This window comes from Marmota monax, unplaced genomic scaffold (assembly GCF_021218885.2).
Source record: "Marmota monax isolate L192 unplaced genomic scaffold, Marmota_monax_Labrador192_F-V1.1 WCK01_AAM20220418_F8-fsc00027, whole genome shotgun sequence".
NCBI classification, from domain to species: domain Eukaryota; kingdom Metazoa; phylum Chordata; class Mammalia; order Rodentia; family Sciuridae; genus Marmota; species Marmota monax.
Window position 1 is genome coordinate 3,675,801 of NW_026694617.1, and position 21,720 is coordinate 3,697,520.

The window sequence follows — 21,720 nt, forward strand, 5'->3', positions numbered from 1 at the left end:
GCAAATAATTGATGTGTTGATATATATACCACGTTCAGTAATTTTTCATGTTTCTAGGATGCAATCTTTAACAGTATACACAGGGTACTCTTGAGGCTCTTTTATTGCTGGATAAGAACTAATTTTGCCTTTTATTAAATTTTTAGAATTAACTGGAACACACTAATAATACTATTAATAGTATAGATCTAAGGCATAGCCAGAATAAGATTATGATGATTGTTATTTTTTCACAATTTTTTTTGTCCAAATAATTTTTATATTTGGGTTACTACATATATGTTTTAATATTAATTTTATAACTCACTGTTTTTTTAGAATCTTAGAGAGAGCTGAGGGAAATACATTTAACCAAATGCAACTAAATGGGGTGAGCTACTGTTTGTGAGTCTGTCCTTGGACATTGTACAAAAGTGACTGTGAAGTATCGATGTAGACAGACACTTTTCACAGAGGAAAAGGAGCAGAGGAATTTTGTAAGGAAAAGCAGAAGTGCATGAAATTTTGGGTGCTTTGTTTCTACTTCAACTAAGAAAATCCTTGAGTGACATTATGTAGTTGAAGAAGCACAACCTAAAGAGATAAGGTGAGTTTCCGTAGGTTACACAGAACTACGTGGAAGTTTCCGGTTTTCCTTTTCATCATCTTGCCCTACATCTAGCATATATTAATATATTCTGTCATTTTTATTCCTGTCACTATTCACACTTAATTTTGATGACAGTTCATTTAATAGGGAAACTTTAGTAGACAAAATATAGCATTATCAAGCATCTTTTCATTGCAGCTAACAATATCTTAATACATACGACATTTATAATTTTACAACTAACATATATATTGTTCATTTTACATAGCTTATTATTGATTTTTTTAAAAAAAACTATTAAAAGTCAAATTAAAAGTTAATTTCTTTGAACAAATATTACTAATGATTGCTGTTTATAGAGCAACTGCAGGAGTTGTTGTTCTTTGCAGCTGGACATTATTAAGTCCTCACATGCTTTTTCAGATATATTTGTTGCCGTATCTGTTCATCTCTCTTTTTATGTTGATGATTCTGCTTAGAGTTAGATTGGTCTACATTTAGCCTGCTCAGGAAGAAAGGGCTTACCAAGTAAGTAGGTAATATTGACAGGATTTTAGTGATGCGTATCAAATATATTCCAAATAACAAACTGTTTTCTTACAACCAGTATACTTTAGAAATGAAAACTTTGCATTTTGGTTCTGTTCACATTAAGAAAATTTTGAAAGACCCTTTTAATAAGTAATATTTTCTTATTTTTTCTGTTTTTCTAATGAAAAAGGGTGAAACTTATTTTCTCTGCTACTTTTATAATTTCAGACAATTACTTCTTAAACTGCATAATTATTAATATAAAATTGAGAAATTAAAACATTTTTAAAAAATTTGCCTTTCAAGATATCTAGAGTTAAAATTGTGGAAATTCAGTTTGGTATTCTGTATATGGATATATTTGTTTAATATGTAGTCTTGGTGCTCTGCATAAATTTGTGATTTATACCTTTTATTGATTTATATCGGTCATTTTTCAGATATAATTTAGCATCAGTATTACTTGAAAGTTAAACTGTTGTAAGTTCACAGTTTGGAGACCCCACCCTGGACATGTTGAAACAGACACTGAGGTGGAGTCAGCAATCTGTGCTTTGTATGTTCTGAAGCATCCACATGTTCAAGTACCACTTATTTATGTGACATTCCCTATGGATTAGTACAATTCTGCTTTTTTAAAACATATTTTCTTAACATATATATATTACCTTTGAATGGGTTGTAGGATTCAGTAAAATCAGAGTTTGTAAATACACGTATTTTGTCAACTTGGACAGTTATAACATAATACACATTGAGTATCCCTTATGGAAAGTGATGGGAACCACAGATTTTAGACACAGGTAGTTTCTTAATTTCAGAATATTTGCATAGACTTTGCCAGTTAAATGAAATCCTGAAATCTAAAATTCTCCCAAATCTGAATCTTTTGGGGGCACTAATATAGTGCTGAGATTAGAGATGCTCAACTTGTACCATAGACGGGTTGGTTTAAACAGTGTATTCTGAAGTCCAACATCAGGTTGGGTTCAGCTTAGGTTCTTGTCCTTGGTGATATAGACAGAGCAAATAAGTGAGAGCTCTTGTATCTTTTATTGTGCTGGCACCAATTCCATCATGAAGGTCCCACTGTAATGCTTCATCTACATGTATTCAGGTTCCTAAGGCTGCATTTCCAAATGCTATCATATGGAGTGTATAGCTTCAGTGTATCAATATTTAGGGAACACAGCTGAGTTCCTAGAAGGCTAATTTCCAATGATTGATTCCCCTTGTAGAACGAGGTGATGCTGAAGTAAAAGTCCTTTAAAGGTCTAGTCCTAGCTCCTTCCTTGACTAATAGTCTGTAAGTGTCATTTCTCAAAACTGTAATAAAAATATAAGCTACATGAGTCATGGATTGTTGGAAAATCCAAATGTGATAGAAATGTAAAAGAATGGTATGTAGGCTACAACATTATACAGTTATAAGAAAGGGTATTATTTTATTGTATGTGTTAGCCCATGTTTTAGTAACGGTAAGCAAATCTAAATGAATTATGACACAAAACTCTGCTAACTGGAAAAAAGCTAGGTCATTGTAAGTCATGAAGGGGCATTGGAAAAGAGCATAGAAATCATCAATGCCATCTTCTATCCAATGCAGAGGCCCCTTTTAGAGTAAGTTTTTCTTAAATGCTGTCAGTCCCTGAATTGGGGTTCTCCAGAGAAACAGAACCAAGATGGAGAGGGGAGTGAAATTGGGAAGGAAGCGGAGGAAGAGATAAAAAGAGAGGAAGAAAAGACTTGGGATGGGGGATTAAGGAATCCCAGCCTGCAAGTCTAAAATCTGTAGTAGATCAGGCTAGCTGGCTGAAGACCTGTGGAAAAACTGGTGTTCCAGCTCCGGGTTGAAGCAGCCCTGGAGACAGAGTTTTCTCTTCCCTGAGTCATCTTTTTTTTTCTTGTAATGCTTTCAATGATTAGGTAAGGCCCAGACATGTTATGTAGGATAATCTGCTTTACTCAAACTTTAATCTCATCTAAATCTTCACAGTGACATCTAGATCTGTTTGACCAAATATCTAGGTACCATGGCTTAGCAAAAGTTGGCACATATAATTTTATCATTACAACACCCCATAATGTTTAGGGTTATTTATACTCTTAGTATATTTTGTAACCCCTCAAATTTTGAAATCATATGAAATTAATATATGACAAATAGATATATAAATGAATAAATACATTTCAACATAATATGCATTATCTTTCCTGACTACCAAAAAGAGAAAAAGATTCAACTTCTTCTCAACCTGTAGAAATTTTAGAAATGGAGATTATTAGAAGTCCATGTAGAATATCTTGTTTCACAGACACAATAATGAGTTGCAGAACTCTGTATTGTAGTCCTTAGTGTCTATGAGGAGTTGGTTTCAGGATGCCCTGCAGATATCAAAATCTGTAGCTGTTGTCTGTTATATAAAAGAGCATAGAATTTAGTATTTGCATATAGCCTACTCAATCCTGTGTGCTTAAAATCATCTTTATATTGCTTATGATACCTAAAAAATGCAAATGACATGTAAATAATTACTATACTACATTATTTAGGGAATAATGAAAAAAATGTTTTCCTTTTATTATTTTTTTTTTTCTGGAAGCTTTTTGTTTCACATTTGGTTGAATCCAAGGATGTGGAGTTCATATATGCAGAGGGCCAGTTACATCTGGCCTGCCATGGTTTCACATTAGCAAAATTTGACACATTGAGGAAGAGTGATGGCTATGTTGAATGTTCAAATTGATCCCCAAGAAGGATTTTGGCAGAATGGTCTAACAACAGGAAGGTTAAAATTAATGGCATGACTATATAATCTTGTCCTTAATTTTCATAGAAATTTTTAAAGTGTGGATGAAAAAGACGCTTAAGAGATAGATTGATGAGTTTATAGTCAAAACACCACACAAAAGAGGACAGGAATTGGTGAAACATATTGAACATTCAGCATAGCTGTTGCCTGAAATGGGGTAAAAGATAAATTTGACACATTATAATCTACTCTTGGCAAAACTTTTTATATCAAGTAAAGATTATTGTAAGTCCACTAGTATAGTGGATATATTGCTTAAATTTTATGAAGCCTTGCATTGTAAGTATTTCATCACTTAAAATTATATTTTTCTTGCAAATTACACTAGAATTTTCATCCTCTAGTCATTTCTGTTCACACAGAATCAGTCATCAGTTAAATTAATTCTGTTGACTTTAAAGGTAAACATGAGTAGCAGGTAACTTTGAACTGATAACTTCAAGTGATAATCTTTACTGATAAGCTGATTGATAAGATAATGAAGTGTAGTCAAGCAAACAAATCCTCAAGGGGTAGGTTGCTGCCAAGATATGACTTGAAGAATAAGATCAAGCTGTAAGGAATTCTTGGCAGTTTTTTTTTTAAATAACTATATATCTGAGTCTTGATTCTGACATGGACATAATAATTAACCTCAAGTAATTTATCCAAAGTTATTAAGTACCTCCTATCATGTTCATTTTAGTAGATTAATTTGAGAACACATTTTGGAGATGTCTGAGAATTTCCAAATGGCAGATAGGAGACAATGCAAAAATGCATTATTTACTAAACCTTGATGCTTTCCTTTTCAAAAGCAACATTTATGGATCTCACAGTACCTATGATTTATGTAAAATGAAGTTGGGTAACAATTTTAGATAATAGTAACAATACTAGTCGTATCATTTCTCTTGGCAAGTGCAAGAATAGGAATTTCAGAGTTGATGTCATTTGACCAATACTTACGAAGCAGTGACGTATTTCAGGCCTCTTCTGACTTCAGTTAAATTATATAAGATTGTGTATCTTAGATTTTTTCTTTAGTTTGTTCTTATCAGTCTCTTTTTTTCTATATATTGTGATTACTATATGACTCTAATACTCAAAACACCTTTTTCCAAATACTTGTATCTGATAATTAACATAATCTGAGAAATTTGAAAAGAAGGAAATATAAGAACTCTGTATTTATTAATTTTACAGATGTATTTGTTTCCTTAGTTTCCCTCCTTGCTGATAAAAGGATTATAACTTTCTGCTGAATGCATACAATCAAAGGATTTACTTTGATTAAGGCATTTCTAGATGCATATACCCAATAATATAGTGCTATAATCACTATCATGGTTGCAACCATTTTACATTCCAGTCAAATAAAAGATGATTTTTCTGCTGTATCCAGCATTAGAATTCTGTTGTTAAGCAATAGTTGAAAATTCCGCGAGCAGCAGGAGTATGGAAATAGGCCAATTGCCTTGTTATAAATCTGAGACTGTACTTGATAGTACCCTAAAGTAGTCAGTTATTTGAGCACAAGTGCCCTGTCAGTTCTGAATCAAAGGATTTGGTCACAATCAAACTTTGTAAGAAACGGAACATTCTCCCTGAAAACAATACAATGCTTCCTCTCTTTCCTACCTTTTTCTTTCTCTTCCCTCTCCCTTCCCTTCATGTCTTCCTTCTTCTTTTTATTTTCCTATAGGAAATATTGATTTATTTATTTCTGTGTTCAAGTCACTGTGCTACTATGTGCTGGTTTCAGGCTTGATGAATTCATAAATGATCTCACCTGTTTCAGATTTGTTTCAGCCATTTGGATAGATTTTTGAAACAGCCAGTTTATTGCATATTCACACCTGAGCTTTGCATCTGAAAATTTGAAACCCATATTTCAGTTGTGGCACTGGCATTAATTAGTTTGGAGATCTAGATAAGTCATCTCAAGCTCTTTAGGCCTCAGCATGTCTTCATTTTTAAAATGAGGGGCTTTCTTCCCTTGTAACGGAATGGGATTTCAGATTAACATCACAGTGACATTGGAGACCTGGTTAAGTAGATGGAGACAGATAAAAGTGGGTTTGAATCATGCCTGTGTGATGAAAGGTCAAGTTACTTAATCTCTAATTTGCATATGTAATATAGGGATATATAATTATACTTGCCTAATTGGATGTCTTGAGGATTAAATGAGACAATGCATATAAAATGCTAAACCAGTGCCTGGTACATAATAAGAACTCAATAAATTTTATCTAGTTTTATTTCTGTTTAATGGATGTTTAACAACTCTTAGGGCTCCTTTTATGACTTTCTCTGGATTAGCTCCTTCTATTCCTTTCATTTCAGTGACTGCTGCAGATTCTTTTCTAATATTTTCAGAACCCTGATTATTTCCGGTCCTTTAGGCTCCATGGAATACTATCACTTAGAAATAAAGACAGGATGCCACCAAACATCCTTACCACTTCTTCCCCAATTCTCTTCAATGCTTATCTTCTCGCCCCTGAGTTCTGATGATAAATTTTTGGGGCATAGGAATTTTCTTGTTCTTTGACTTTTTTTTTTTAATCCGTGAGCAAGGATAACTATATTATAGGATAACCAAATAATGCAGGTAAATCAATAAAAGTTAGCTTCATTCCCTGTCATTCCTGGTCTTTCCTTACCCCAGTGTGCTCACGTTCTGTATAATCCAGTGAGAGCTGTCTGTTTGTCTGCTTTTTGTTATGGTAACAGATACCTGAGACAATCAATTTATACCAAGGAAATATTTATTTTGTTTTACTATATCAGAGTCTCCAGTCCATGATTGATTGGCCTTGTTGTTTTGGGTGGTGGAGACTCAGCAGCACATCATCATAAAAGTGTGTGTTGGAGCCACTTGCTCCATGGCCAGAAATCAAAAGAAAGATAGAGGAAGGGGCTGAGGTTCCATTATCTGCTGCAAGGGCATGCCCTCAGTGACTGGAAAGCTTCCCAGTAAGCCTGGCCTCCTAAAGGTTCTACTACCTCCCAGTATGCCATGCTGTGAGTCCAGCCTTTAACCTAGGCCCTCAGGGGACATGTAAGAGCAAACTATAGAAAGTTGTCTTTGTAAATTATAGAAAAGATTCTGCCTTCAATATGTTTTTTTTTTTTTTTTTTTTTTTTTTGGTAGGGAGGTGGTTACTGGGATTGAGCTCACTCAGGGACACTAAACAACTTGAGCCACATCCCCAGCCCTATTTTGTACTTTAGAGACAGCGTCTCACTGAGTTGCTTAGTGCCTCACTTTTGCTGAGGCTGGCTTTGAACTTGCAATCCTCCTGCCTCAGCCTCCTGAGCCACTGAGATTATAGTTGTGCACTGCTGTGACTGGCTTGTCTTCAACATCTTTTGAATAAATGATAAATACTTTTTCTCACTTATAAATCTGATTTTATGGGCTTTTTTCTCCTTTCTTCTCTTCTGTCCTCCAATTTACTCAGCTGCCTTGTTCCTTATTGCTGCTGGGTAAGCTTTCCTTCTATCTGGAGTACTGTTTTATATTTTCTTTGTCTTTTACTTCTCATCATTCCTTAAAACACAGCTAAACACCCTAAATCAAAATACTATTTTGAGAGTATGGGTAGTCCTAATTATCATCATCATCATATAAATATTATAAATAATATAAAATATCATATACCCCATACTGAATCTGTGTTGTATTGTAAATAGTTCATATATGCTCATGTTAAAAAAAATCCCACTTGCTTCCTTCTCTCAATCTCATTCCCCAGTTGAAGCATCTCTTCTTTGTCTACCTTTGCTTGTGTGGTTCCTAATAAAAACATTATACAAACCACACGTGCACCTAAAAACATTTTAATAGCCACATTAAAAAGCTGTGAAATTAACTTTAATAGAATATTTTATTTAACTAATTTGACTAAAATATTATCAACATGCATGTGATATAAATTTATTAGTGAGTTTTTCTACAGTTTTTAACAGTTGGCTTTGAAATCCAATATATGTTTTTCATTTATTTCAACTCAGTTCAGGATAGTGGATTTCAAGTGCTCAAGGGCTACACTAGTGGCTACTGTGTTAAGCCTTTTGGAAGCCTCATATTTGCCTTTTCCCCCTTGTTGCAACCAATGCTTCCTGAGTCATTTTACCATGTAATAAAATATTACATGTTACTAAATGTAGGTCCTGACCTAACTTAAATGGCCTATCTGCTTTGCCTTATTTTTAATTACAGATTAATTGAGACATACATAAACACGAAATTTAACCATTAAAGTGTTACTTGAGTGTATTTTCCTATATTCACAGATTTGTGCCACGTTAATTTTAATAAATTTTAGAACATTTTTATCATCTCAGAAGGAAATCCAGTATTCATTAGCAGAGTTATACTGTCTCCCTCTCTCTGGTAGATTCTGGTAGCTACTATCTATTTCTTTCTGTTTCTGTGGATTTTCATATTCTAGATATTTTACATAAATGTAATACTATAATGCCAGGTCATTTGTTTCTGACTTCTTTTCTTAGTGTAATGTTTTGAAGGTTTTTCCATGTCCTGACAAGTATCAGCACTTCATTACTTTTTGTGGCCAAATAATATTCCATTTGGGGTTATCCATTCATTAATTGATAGACATTTGAGTTATTTCCATTATTTGCCTATTAAAAATAATAATTGTATAAACATACTTGTTTAAATGTAGAAATATGTTTTCAGTACTTTTAGGTGTTTACTCAAAGAGTTGGTTAAGTCTGCATTTAACATGTAGAAGAACTGCCTAAACATTTTCCATTTTCCAAAGTGACTGCACTAATTTTAACAATGTAGGGGTTTCTACTTGAGTTTTTTTTTTTTTAATTTTAGTCATCCCACTGGCTATTAGTTTTTAGGTTTTAGTTTTAGTTTTTCCATTTCCCTGATGGACAATGATATTGACAGTTTTTCATGTACTAATTGATCATTTTGTGTCTTCTTTAGAGAAATGTCTACTTAAGTCCTCACTTAATAATTTGAATATATGTGTTTTCATTGTTGATTATAAGAATTATTTATATATTTATATAAACAAATATATTTTACAAATAAACATTTATATAAATATAAATGTATATATTTGTATATAAATATATGTTTGAATAAATACAAAAAATATGTACATATATACCAGAGAAAAACAACTTAAAGGAGGAAAATTTTTTTTTTTTTTTTTGTCTCAGTTTCAGAGATTTCAGTATATGGTCATCTGGTGCCATCGTTTTTGTGCCTGTGGTAAGGCAGAACATTATGACAGCTGGAAAGGTGAGACGGGGGAAGGGAGGGAGGAAGAGGTGTGTGACAATAGATAAACTTCCAGGGATGCTCCCAGGGCTTCCTCCAACTAGACCCCAGCTCCTCCAGTTTCCACTGACTCCCAATAATGCCCTCAAATTGTGACTTCCTTAATGATTAATGTTTTGATGAGGTTAGCAATATTGTGATGCAATCACTTCCTCAAACCCCCAGTTCTGAACATTGCTGCATTGGAGGACCAAGCCTTCAAATGAGACTTTGGGGAACATTCCAAATATAAAACCATAAAATCATAATAAATTTATTGTTTTATTTTTGTATTCTCAATTTTACTTCAATAACCCGTATATCTGTCTTTAGCACTACATTTCTGTATCATATAGCTTTGTAGTAAAAGTTTTGAAATAAGGAAGTTAAGGAAGTGTGAGGCCTCTAATTTTGTTCTTGTTTGGTATTTATTTTGTTGACCCCTCCAAATAAATCTTAGATTCAGTTTGTCAATTTCTGTAAAAAAAAAAAAAGAGGTGGCGAGTAGTTTAGGATATTTTGAATCTGTAGGTTAATTTTGGGAGTATTGCCCCATTATTAAGTGTTCAAATCTGTGAATATTAGTTTTTTTTTTCCATTTATACAGTCATGTGTAATTTTTTCCATGATATATTTAATATTTTTCCGTGTATTAGTCTTGTACTTATTTCGATGAATATTCTTCTAAGTGTTTTGCTCTTTTTCTAGTATTTTGTTCTTTTTGATCCAATTGTGATATGAATTGTTTTCTTATTATCATTTGCAGTTTGTTAATTGATAGTACAGAGAAGTATAAGTGATTTTTGTATATTGATCTGTTCTGCTGCTTTACTGAACTTATTTATTTATTCTCAGATCATTTTTTTTTGTGTGGGTTCCATGTATACAAGTTCAGATATTTTGTAAATATAAATGCATTTACTTTTTCCTTTCCAATCTTGGTGTTTTTAATTATTTTTCTTATTTAATTGCACTGGGTAGAGCCTCTAGCACAGTGTGAAGTATTTATGACAAGAGCTATCATTCTTTTCTTTTTCTCTTTTTGATGGCAGAGGGAAAGCATTTGGTGTTATTTTGTCTTAGTTGGTGCTGTTATAGCATATGCATCCTTACCTTACTTACATTGCCCACTGAAAAATGCATGTAAGCAAGTTCAGAGATGAGTTCTGAAATGGTAGTTTTATGTAAGTTCATGACAGATGTTTTTTCAGGCAACAAGAGATTTATTTTGTCATAAATACTACATATCTACATATAAGATAGAATAGATAAATAATTCTATTTATTGTCTGTTAGTTTTTTTTTTTTTTTTTTTGTTACCAGGAATTGAAACCAGGGGCACTTAACCACCAAGCCACATCCCCAGCCCCCTTTTGTATTTTATTAGAGACAGGATCTCCCTGAGTTGCTTAGTGCCTTGCTAAATTGCTGAGGCTGGCTTTGAACTCGACATTGTCCTGCCTCAGCTTCCCTAGCAGCTGGGATTATAGGCATGCGCCATGGTGCCCAGCTTAAAATGTTATTTTATTAAGAAAAATCAATAAAAGAGTCTCATGTCAGTACTTTACCTACTTAAAATTTTAAAATCAGTGATTTTTTTTTTGAGAATATGTATTCCAAAATTTATAAGGTCAAAAAGCCAGTTGATCCTGGCTAAAAGGCGGCTGCTATGCCAGTACAATTAGACTGTTTCCCTAACAGCTACCAGTTCAAATCGCCATGCTTTTATCCAGGCATTTAATATCTTCACCTCCAGATCCCTTCTGCATCTGAGTTATCAGTCAATTAGAGTCTTTGTCCTTGGCCCTGGGCTAGACTCTGATATTGACTCTGTTTTTCTCATGCCCCCCCCTTTTTTTTTTGTTTTGTTTTTTTCTCTTTGGTTTTGACTGTACTGGGAATTGAGCCCAGGTGCTAGGCAAGTACTTTATCATTGAGCTGTGTCTCCAGTCCAGCTTCCTCTTTTTTGAAAGCAATCTTTTAAAAATGATTTAGTTTATTTTTAAATTCCAATTACATTTTAGTTTCATTCTGTGTGGGAATCAACACTGAATAATCCTAAATAGGTAATTAGTTAGCAGGTTTCAACAATAACAATAAACAGGCTGATTTCGTGGAGCATTGTGGATGGCTCCGTTATTTACTTTGGCTCTCATTTTTATGAAAGTTTAGCTCTTGCTTTTTAGAGAGTTTTTAAGTGTATTGAGCTGCATTTTAGACTTTTATTAATTTATTTGTTCTAATTAAGATCCATTAGTCTTAGTTATTCTCTGAAGGGCAGTTTGCATATCATCAAGTGTTTGAAAATAGTTATCATAGTTCCAGTTTGTCATCTTTGTGTTTAATATCTCAAACTAGTAATTTGTTGAATTATCATGTAAAGATAGTGTATGGCTTTAATTTAGAACTTTGCATACTCATTTTTTTATTTTAACAGCTTTAATGAATTATAATTTTTATACCCTAATAATCACATATTGCAATTACGTATGTCAGTGGTTTTACAATATGTAGGGTTGTGTAGTCATCACCGTAGTTCAATTCTAAAATGTCTTCACTATCCTCCCCAAGTTTGTCTGTGCTTATTTGCTGTCAAATCACTGCTAGTGCCACCAGCCCAGGCTCATGGTGATCTGCATTCTGTATTCACAGCTTTGCCTTTCCCAGAAGATTTTTAGTTGGAATCTTTTATATCTGACTTCTTTCAGTTAGTATGATATTTTTTTTTGATATTCATCAATGTTGTAACACATTTAGAAATTTAATTATTTTGATCTTTGGGAAGTATTCCATTGGGTCATTTTATTTATTGGTTTACCAGTTGACAGACATTTAGATTCCTGCCTGTTATTGGATATAATAAATAATGGTGCTACAAACATTCGTATATAAGAGTTTGTGTGGTGTTATGGTTTAGAGATTAGATGTTCCCCAAAATCTTATGTGTGAGGCAATGCAAGAGAGTTTAGAGATGAAACGATTGGGTAAGAAGAGGTTTAGTCTAATTTATGCATTAACCCCTTGATAGGGATTAACTGGATGGTAACTGTAAGTAGGTAGGGTGTGGCTGGAGGAAGTGGGTCCCTGGGAGCATGTCTCTGGGGTATATATTTTATCCTTGTTGAACAAAGCTATCTCACTCTCTGCTTCCTGATCATCATGTCTTGAGCTGCTTTCCTCTGGCATATTCTTCCTCAATGATGTTGGCATACTCTTCCTCAGTGATGTTCTGCCTCATCTCAGGCCCCAAAGAATGGAGCTGGCCTTCAGTGGACTAAGATCTCTGACACTGTGAGCTCCAAATAAACTTTTCCTCCTTTAATTGTTCTTGTCATTTTTTTTTTTGTCTCAGCAACGAAAAAGCTGTTTTGATTAAAACATGGATAAATATTTTTATTTGCTTAGGTGATATTTTAGGAGTATAATTATAGGATTCTATAAGTTTGTACTTAATATTTTAAGAAAACATTAAACTGAAACTGCTTTGAATTTTTTTTTTTTTTTGACATTTCTACCAACAAAGTATGAGAATCCTCTTCTCTATATCCTTGCTAGCTTCTAGTATTTTCAGTCTTTTTGATAAGAGCCATTCTACTGGGTTATAGTAGTATCTTATCTTGATTTATATATCCCCAATGACTAATGATATTCATAAGGCTGTTTTTATATCTTCTATGGTGAATTATCTAGTAAATCGTTTGCCTCTGTTTAGTTAGGTTATTTGATTTTTTTGTTGCTGAATTGTAAAAGTTCTTCATGTATTCTGGATACAAGTCCTTAGTGAGATGTATGGTTTCCAAAATTTCCTCCTGGTGACTTTTTTTTTTCTCTTTTCATTTCATAATGATGTTTTGGTGGGAGGGGAAGGGAGGGGGCAGGGGATTAACAAGGATGGTGGGGTGTGATGGACATCATTATCCAAAGTACATGTATGAAGACACGAATTGGTATCAACATACTTTATATACAACCAGAGATATGAAAAATTGTGCTGTATATGTGTAATAAAAATTGTAATGCATTCCACTGTCATTTATTTAAAAAATAAATTAAAATATAAAATAAATAAAAAAAATAAAAATAAATTCTGTGAATGCAAAAAAGAAAAGTAATATATTTTAATCTTGATGAAGCCATATTTTTCAATTTATAATTTATCAATTTATAATCATTTGATGGTCCACCTATAAATTTTGCCTAATCTAGCAAAGATTTTTTATTATGTTTTTTTAAAAAAGTTATAGTTTTATCTGTTACATTCAGATTGATGATCCATTCTATATTAATTGTTGCACATGATATGGAGGGATCATTTGTTTAAAGGACCATCCTTTCCCTTTAATTGCCTTGACACTGTTGTCAAAAATCCATTGAGTCTACATATTGAGGACTCATTTCTGTACTTTCTGTACTTTCTCAATGACTTCCATGTTTATCTTTATACCAGTACCATTGTTTGAAATGCTTGCTGCAGCTTAAAAATTTAATAGTTTTAATCCTTCCAACTTTTGCTTTTTAAAAAAAATTGTTTAGGCTATTCTAAGTGTTGAATTTCTATATACACTTTAGATTCTGTGTGTCCAATTCAACAATATTAGCAAAAGTCTGCTGAGATTTTGGTAGAATTTACTTTTAATATGTAGGTTGATTTGGGGGAGATATGAAAGAGTCTATCTTGAGTGAAATTATAACTGATATTTTAAGTTTTTTTCTAAAAATGTGAAGGAATTCTTGAATTTGATTTTATGATGCACCTATACTATTTTGGTATAAAATGTATGTTGACATTTTTTTTTCCTAAAATAATGTAGCATTAACCATCTGCTGTGGTTTCCTCTATACCCTCTGGGGGTCATGAGTACCCTAAGAAGCAGAGGTTTAATGAAATTAATATATTTTTTGTTCTGAAAAATGTACTTTGTGTACTTTTTTCAAAGAATTTTAGGTTGGTATATTAAGTATAAGAAAATGTGGGCAAGATCTTTTAAGTTTATTTTGGATTTCTCTTACTGTGTTATTTTTTCTGTTTTTACATTTGTTCTATTTTTGCTAATAAGGCATGTTATGTTGTTGACTAACATTTTATTTTAATATTAATTACAAGAGAGCTAACAAGTTTGTGAAGGAAAGAAATAATTGATTTTTGTTTAACACCAATTACATGCCAGCTACTCTGATTTGTAAACAGCACCCTGTGATGTGCTTGTTTTTACCCTCATAGAACAAAAATAACTGAGGCTTTGTGACAGGCAGAACCATGCCTAAAATTTCATATCTGTAGCATTACAGTTTAGATATTTTGACTCCAAGTTTGATGTGCAGGCTGAAAACAAACAAAAAAGAAAGAAAGAAAAAGGATTTTGAAAGTTAGAACTTGATTTGCAAGCTAGATTTGACTTTTAAGATGTACTGAGACATCTTGACTATTTCTAAATGCTCTTTGTTTCTTCTATGGTTGTGTACACCCTGTCTCTTTCTAGAATAGTCTTAGAGCAACTTAGGATGCATAAAACACAACAAGATGGCATAAATTAAAAATAGGAATAAAGTAAGACAGAAAAACAAGGGTGGGGAAAGTTCTTTTCTGAGAAAAACAACAACAACAACATCCTGTAAATGAATATTGCCGGGAGACTGGAAAAAATTTGAGCTGGAAAAGGCTGTGGAAGTAAATGGGCTTTCTTGGTACCAGCTCTGGAGTCTGGTCTGGTCATAATATATGTGAGAAAGTTATATTTTATGCTTCCTCCAAGTGCCAGGCATAGTGTCTTGTATGCGGTGAGCCCTTAGTAAATGATTGCTGATGTTAGTTTACTGATAAACTTTCTAGCTATCATCCCAGTGTCACTGAGCTGCATAAACATGTTTTTTTTTTTCCTTAAAAGGTAAACAGGAATTTTAGATTTCTCTGTTAATAGTATTTGTTATAAGCAGTATGTCATTGTTTTGATCTCCACTATATTTGAATATTTTATTTCCAAACTGCTTATTAACTTATTTATTTAGGTATGTTTAGAAAATGACTCATCCTAGAAGTGTTACAGGAAGTCATAGGCTGGCCTGGTTGAGTATGCCTCTAAGTTTCTGCATCTGCAGGCTGCACCATGATCATTTGCTGTCCATTTAAATATTGTCTTCACTGTAGTTAAAAATAAAAAAGACTCTATATTTTTGAGAATTGAAAATTCATAAATATAAAGTACATTAACTTGCAAGATTCTCAAGAATATCAAGAGATGCAAATTGTATAGTTACTTGAATAGTATTCAGAATGATTTAGGGTAATGCCTGTTGATGTCATTCTACATTCCTATTGGAACCACTTAATTTGTAAACATATAGAATTAATTTTCCCCCCCATGGATTCAATTTTATTTCTGAGCCTCAAGTCTTTTTTGAAAAGCATTCAAAAGTATGTTAAGGTTTACAGCAACTTGACTTGGTCAATTTAAAATCAAAGTATTTTTCTCAGTTTATCTTCTAAGCACTTTTGAATATGACCAACCATTAGTTATCTGGACCATGTTGTTTCTTTGGACTGAAGCTACACTTCAATCCTATGAATAAAAATGCCTGAAAATTAACTAATGGTATTATACATTTTGAAATATTGCTAAGTATTAGAAAAATTAATAGGAATTAATATCAGGAAAAATCTTTAAACTTAGTAAATTTTGATGAGCATAGATGCAGTGATATGCAGAGAACTCTCACCTAGCAACAGATTTAGTAAATATTTCTTAACTAAGCAAAGTAGATTACAGGAGATATTGTACTCTTAGATCATCTTAGTTAATTTTGTGGAAGGGAAAATGAGATTATCCAGAATTGCCACAAACTTCTATAGGATTTGACAGTATTTTCCTGAAATGTTATCACCCTTCTGGTCTTTAAAAATTTTCTGCAATGACCCAATTGTATATGTTTTAAATGTTTGCTCTATGTGAGATAATACTCTTTGTAGTCACTGTTTTGTTCATTTCTCTTCATATTATTATTCTTCTTAACTCTCTTATACTTAGGTTCAGAGAGGTTAAATCATGAGCCTAAGTCATCGATGGGAGAGAGTATGAAACCAAAATCTCTCTAAACTGCTCTCTAACTAGCTATCATGCAGCACATAATTGGGCGTATTAAAAAATAATGACTTAATCAAACACTAAAGGTAGAATTAATGATAACGATTTAGATTTATTTCCTTTTTTTTAAAAGGAAGACACACACACACACACACACACCTTTATTTTATTTATTTTTATGTGGTGCTGAGGATGGAACCCAGGATTTCGCACGTGTGAGGTGAGTGCTCTACCGCTGAGCCACAACCCCAGCCCTTCATTTAGATTTCTTAGGGTCATTATTTGACAAACCAAATCCTATTCTAAGATATTAGAGGTTTAAAATAATCTGAAGAATCATACAATTTCTTTCTGCATTTTAGGAAGTCATCTTATATCCCACTTATTATGACTACAGAAGTTCAGATACTTGTAATAAATTAGTGTCCTGTTCTCTGTGTGCAAGGTCAAGATATAGCATTGGATAAGGTCCTTTAGGCTGGCATGGAAGGCCATGAAGGCCTGACTTCATTGGGGTCACTGCTTAGTGACTGCTTCTTCTGTCTTCCTATTGAAAAGCCATTCCTTTTTTTTTTTTTCTGCTTACTTTCAGTCCCTAACTTTGCATCTGAGGATTGAGTATATATCTAAAAACAAAACAAAACTCTCATTTCCAAAATAGCATTATATTTTCTGCCTTTGTTGGCTGGTTGACAGCTTGTAAGAATTTGTGTAAAGTCATTAGGTTTCAATTGTTTTAAAGCATTTGGTTATAGAGTATATTTGAAGCATATGAAAATAATCTATCTTGGATTGCACTATTAACAATTTTTCAGAATTAATATTTTTAAAGTACCTTAGATGTGAAAAGAAGGGCTAAGTATTTTTATTACATGAATACTTAATGTTCAATTGTATTAAAAGAAAAATAATGTTTCTTTTGTTATTTTAGCATGGGGAAGTAAATAATTAGTATCCAGAACTGATAAGATCCAATTAATGTGCAAAAATGACTTTTCTACATCAAGCCCATTTCTGTTTGTAATAATTTGTTAAGTTAAAATTATTGTAGATTTTCAATATTTATGTCGTCTTTTATATGGCTCTAAGAAAATGGAATTTGCCTACTTATTTTTGTATGTCAAATTAATCTCTAGGTTCCATTATACGAAAGTTCTTGTTTTTATAGGTCAAAATGGTTGAGTATCTTCAGTTTTTAATAGCCTATTATTATTTGTTATAACCAGTGTATTAAAATACTGCATTTTATATTCTGAAATCTGTGAATAAGAAACATGTTTTTCTTTCTTCCTCTTTCCCTGTTGTTGTACCCCATGCGTGGTGTGTGATTAGTGTTGGTTTCCTAAGATACTGGGTTTTTATCTCTCAGCCATATCCTCATGCCTAGTACCTAATACACAGTAGGTTTTCAATAAATGTTTACTGAATGAATAAAAATAGATAATCTTACAGTACAAAATCTCTACCTTCATTTCCTCAAACCACTCAGAAAATCAAATGTTTCCTCTAGAATTCAGAAACTTCTGAGAGAAAGACACAGGTGCCAGGCAGATGGACATCAAAGTAGCAGTTTTATTACGAGTAGAGGCTGAATTGAAGGACAAACATTATATGTGCAGATAAAATAGGCTTTATCTCTAAATTAGACATCATATCTCCCTAGCCACTGACACAGCTGGACATCCATAGTCCTCTGCCAGAGAAGAATGGATGAAAACAAGCCCCAATGCATCTTCTCTACAGGCAGAACTCATCTGAGAGAAAGGAATTGACCTGCGCCTGTTTGGAATGTTCTCTTAAACTCACCAGATGATTCTCTGCCCCTCTCACAGTAAGAAGTAAGTGAAGGGACAGAGTGAAGCCAATAGCTCTTCTTGATCAAAATTCCCGTATAAAAATATGAACAGAAAGAAACAGAGGATCTCCTAAAGGTACTCTAATTAAACCTATGTCCCTCCAGCCCTTATACTATTAATTTTTTTTTCATGAAGATTTTCTATTTGGCATTCCTAAGATCAATTTAAATTGTTATACATGCCAACACTGCAGATAATCATAATGAATCTTATGGTAGTCAGTGTAGGTAAACAATGAACTAATTGAATACAGTGGAAGCTTACATAAGGTAAGTTTAAGGTTAAGAAAATTAGTAAGGACAGCTTGTCATGTTTCTGTTTTATATGTATATGTGTGTTATATGTTATATACATATATATGTAAATTCACTGCAATGTGGGTCTCTAGTAGAGAATTTTTAACAAGTTTGCTTCATGTTTTATAGCTGGCATGATGATAAAAATTTCTTAGGTTTATATCATAAGTGTATATCTCTAATTTCTTGAAGATGAAATGGTATTCCTTTTTTGTGTGGTTCATTACTGTGAGATAAAACACTGGTTTTTCCACATTCTTTGTTTTCACTTGCCATCTCAGAGAAGATGAAGCAAAATAAAATTTTGTGAAGAAAATAGAACATGTTCCTAAAGTCTAGTTTATCTAAACTGCCTAAGTAAATTATTTTTCCAGAGTGAAAATCATTCGTGTTATCATTTAAAATACAATAACATTCTGGACTGATAATATATTGGCATTAAGGACCTCTGATTGATTGGCAACTACATGTATAAAGCCAGTTTGGATGTTATTTATCACAAAATGGGACAGGCAATTATTGTTTTAAAACAATTAAGTAAAGGGTAGAATTGTAAGCTAGTTCACTGTGGGAGATATTGTCTTTTAGTCTGTACCTTGGAAGTAAGAAAAATGAATGGTTTGTGGAAATCCGTATTGTTAGCTTCCTGTCATCAGTGGGGTATTGGCAGATCTCTTGAGTAGGCCCTGAAGAAAGTATGCTTCCTGTCATGTTCTGGGATTTGGTCCTGAGCTTGTAAAAGGATTTGCTTCACTCAGAATAGACTCATTTTAACCAAGCTCATGAGATTAGGCTTTAAAACAACATGATTAATTTATTGATTTACTGTGAGAAATCATTTGAATTGGGACAAAATGATTTGTGAGTTCCATTGATGATCATCAATTCAACTTATTAACTTAAAGTGAGGAATTTACTAACTTAAAGTGAGACTTTTTTCCTGTAGACAGAACAGCACTGGAAGCTAAAAAACGATCATAGTCACTAAGGTACTTGGGGGATTTTGGAATCAGAATTTTAAAAAAGGATGAAATAGCATATGTTTTATGATGTTGGGCCAACAAAATCTGGTGTAGCTCTATCCAACATAGATGTGGTCTTGCCTCCACACTCAGAATAATGAAATCTACTTGTTATAAATCCTGCTGGTCAGGGGCAGAGTATTTTAATTCTGGTCTAAAATGCTCTAGCCAGACAGTGCTTAATTGAGCATTTTCAGATATCTCTTACTTGTTTTTCTCTGTGCTTTCATGCATAGAAATGAGATCTATATGGGAAAGGAGATGGAGTAAAAAAAAAATAAAAACTAATCTAACTTTAGCACACTATCCAAATAGTGTAATGTATGTACCGAATACATTAAATTTAAAAGAATAATCTTTGCTTTTCCGGCAGAATTGTAGCATTCTTATGTGCTATTTCCATTGCACATATTGGACAGTGTCAGTCATTAAGATTGACCAGCTTCATCTTTGACTTGGGATTTATAAACATGATTATAATGCATTGTAATTCTTGCCAGAGTATATGCTAATGAAAACTAGAGGGGAACATCAGGAGACAAAATAATTATTTCATGTAATTATAATATTATATAGCCTTGAAGTTTATCACTCAAGGAATTCAAGTTGAGTCAAGTTAACATCAAATAAATGTTTAGCATTGCAGGATTTTTGCCTTAACTGACAAAAGAATGAGTAACATGGTTTTCTTCTTCAGAATGTTTATAATCACCACTATATAGACTATATGTAATGTATTTAACAATGTCTCGTATAGAGTGTTGAGTATAGACAAGAGCAATATTTAGGTTGATGGGTATTTTTTTTCTGGATAGGGTAGCAGTAAAGTTGAATCTTGAAAGGTAGTCAGGATCCTATAGGTGAGCGCTAGCATTGGAAATGGTATGATATGGTACAGGGTGAAGAGGGGAGAAAGGCTTGCAAAGCACAAAGCAAAATCTTGGAGGCACTTTTGGGAGAAGCATCAAGTGGTCTTTTGGTTCTAGAGAATAGGACACCTGAAGAGTTGGTATAGAAATTATCATAATGTGGAAGGCCTTATATGTGAACTAATATGTAACTATTAAACCATACTGATCAACTACTGCGATATCACCATCCATTAGGCACAAATAATATGTTTAAGACATGGTTCTTGAACTGCTGAGGAGTTCCCAGCCCAGGATTTTAATGACATGCTGTGAGAGTTTCATCATGAAAGGGCTTTCATAGAAGTATAAACAACATGTCCTGAGAGCCAGAATGAGGAATTATCTTTGGGCTGTTAGGGAAGGTGGTAACATGTGAATTGATGGTGAGTGAAACTTGAACCAGCATAAAAGCTGGTAAATCCACATGCATAGATAGTAGCATGCTGAAATGTGAAGGGATGTGATTTGTCTGGACTATGTGTTTGTGGAAGGAAGGGAAGAGGTGTGAGGGCAGATTAGTGACTGGTTGGAATCTTCAATTGCTTATCAGTATGGAGTTGAGGAACTAGTTGAAATTGGAGTCAGATACCTGAATTCAAGTTCTGTATCTGCTACTTACTATGTTTTTGATTTTCTGGGGTGAAATTTCTTACCCTCAGCTTCCTAATTTGCATAATGAGAATGACAATATCAATTTAACCATATTGTTGTTATGGCAAGATACTATACTTAAAGCAGCTCTTATGAAATATTTCTAATAACAAATGTGATTCCATAATACTTTACCTATAGGGTTTCTGTAAGAACTAAATGGAGTAAAAGAACATGAATGGAGGACACTGTTGGACATAAAACCATCATTCTCAATTAATGTTATAAAAATTAAAATTTGAAGGCTATTCTGTGGAACGATAGATTTTTATTAAGAGTGATTCCTGGAGTTTAGGAAAACTTTTATTGTTGAGGAAGATTTAAAGGTGTTAGCCTGTGTTGATTGTAGGTTCCTCTTTGAGTAAGGCCCTTTCTCAGTTTAGGCATGAATGGGCATGATAGTGGGGCTTATTAAAATATGCACAGTTTTCAGATCATACTTGATGCATGTATGGTGCCTCTATAGCATATTATAGTAAATGGTTATGATACATCTTTTCACCACTAGACCATGAGTGCTCTGTCCCCAATATCTAAGAACATGTGAGTGTCATAAAAATTGGCTGAAGTGATCTTAAGTTTGGAAAAGAATTAACAGGCATACACACTCTCAGTGTCTTTTATAAAAATGCTACTTGTTTCACTTCCATTTTTAAAAAGTTTATAGTAATTGTGTCAC

General features: G+C 33.1%; 1 protein-coding gene across 12 annotated transcripts in view; it reads left to right on the top strand.

The window, feature by feature from the left end:
* The window catches only part of Foxp2 (forkhead box P2), a 547,259-nt gene that overhangs the window by 97,607 nt on the left and 427,932 nt on the right, over positions 1–21,720 (top strand). For 2 of the 12 annotated variants that reach the window (XM_058572108.1, XM_058572106.1), the window contains one exon: positions 9,127–9,208. The exons of the other annotated variants lie outside the window; for them this stretch is intronic. The gene's annotated coding sequence lies outside the window, so the exon portion shown is untranslated. The remainder of the gene's footprint in view (positions 1–9,126; positions 9,209–21,720) is intronic. 12 annotated transcript variants of the gene reach the window in all.